Source organism: Pinus tabuliformis, chromosome 9, assembly GCF_031772625.1.
Source record: "Pinus tabuliformis cultivar Carrire ecotype Pingquan chromosome 9, CPIR1, whole genome shotgun sequence".
NCBI classification, from domain to species: Eukaryota; Viridiplantae; Streptophyta; class Pinopsida; order Pinales; family Pinaceae; genus Pinus; species Pinus tabuliformis.
The window spans coordinates 295,921,784-295,923,667 of record NC_142307.1 but is presented as its reverse complement, the minus strand read 5'-3'; positions in this window follow the sequence as shown (position 1 = coordinate 295,923,667).

Here is a 1,884-nt window from a genome sequence, read left to right as displayed (position 1 = left end):
TTCATTTGACTTTAGCACCTTACCTCTGATACCATGTTGAAGAATCTAGGGCAGTTAGCATTAGTAAGATTCTTCTAGACTTGATAATAATTTGTGAAGTTATTTTACACTTTATCTTAGCTTGATCTTCTTCTTATTATTATTTTGTGTGTTTACTTCATCAAACTGCTACCAAAAACAAAGAGACAAGAACACAAGATGTTGGCATTCTGCCAGGGCCAAAACCTCTCCCTCTTGGAGAGGAAAACCCACACGAAATTCTTCTTATGGAGATTCAATTGATGAACACAAATACCATAACCCTTGACCTACTAGGCCACTCCAAGACCAAGTCACCAATCCTCTTCTTATTATTGAGGTCATCATCAACACTGTTGCTTCATTGAATTCTTCATTACTGCTGCACTATCAAGGTCATCGCTGAGATCACTAATGTTGCAACACCACTGCATCTTCATAGAGATCATAACAACAATATCTTATACCGAGACATGTACATATAAGAGTGTTGCATCTAGATGGTCTTCCATCAAGATCATGATTATATTTAGAAGTATATCGAGATATGAGATATCCTTATCACAAATATACCGAGAATTATGACAACATCTAGAAGTTTACCAAGAGAGTTTAACTAAGATCCTCTTCATAATAATTAAGCCAAGAACGTCACTGTGTTTTTCTTCCCTGCACTGAGATCCTTATTGTTACAACTATGTTGAGATTGTCACCATCGAGAAGGTTACACTGTAATTACATACTGTAATCACCACCGAAATTTTAGAAGTATCTGAGATCCTGTATGCATTGTACCCACCGAAAATTACAATGAATCCGAGTTCCTGCACCCTAATGTACCCATCCGAAATTTTGTACCTTTGTACTCATCCGAAGTTGCAGAGATGTCTGAACTTTCCTGTGTTTTGCAGATACCCCAGCGGGTATATATAATGATTCATCTTCCATATTAGCCGACGTGTCATTGTGAACCATGATGTCTATTTATTGAGCCGACATGTCATCTCTATATATTATTTAATATATATTTGCAGGCCAACATGATGCCTTTTATTTGCAGGCTTCTTCTTTGAAGGACGGTGCTTGTCTTAGAGGGTTACTTAACACTAGGTTGACTTATGTTCATTACATAAATGCTCAAGAAGAGCTCTTCAATATAATTTTGAATCTTTGATTTTCCTAGACCTATAGAATGAGTAAGAAACTCATTCATAAAATTTATAAAAATAATAATTCTTTTTCTTGACAAGCACAAAGATCAAAATTACATTTGACAAATACCGAACCTAGTGACCCTTTTTCTTCAACACTAAACACATGTTCTTTTTTAAGCATCTACATGCTTGTAAGTTCATGTGGGTTCATTTGTAGTTTATTTGGAAAATAGCTCATGGTTAGTTCCATTATTACCTAATCACGTGACACATTTTGCAAGTTGTTTAAAGTGATTCGACAAGGCATTGTAGGATTGTTTGAGTGATTTGAATGCATCAAATCTTTCTTTATGACTTAAGGCGTGATCTTCTTCCATAAAACATTTCCAAGGCCCTTGTGCACATACCTATCATTAAAAACCACCTAGTAGCAGCAATGCATAGGTGTGTCCTACTGGCCAAAAAGTCTTCCAGATCCAAAAAAATAGGTGTGAAATAAATTAGCAAGAAAGCTTAAAAGCTAGGCATTCGAAGTTATGCATAAATTCTCCATTTTTATGCATAAAAGGGGGCCCAAAATTCCCTAAATAGGGTGCCCTTGTACAACAAACATTATAGGAAAAAATGTCCCAACACTCAATAGGTTAAGGACAATCTTGTGTGTAAATTATGAAACCTAAAAGAACAGGCAAGTGGACACACTAAAACTTGC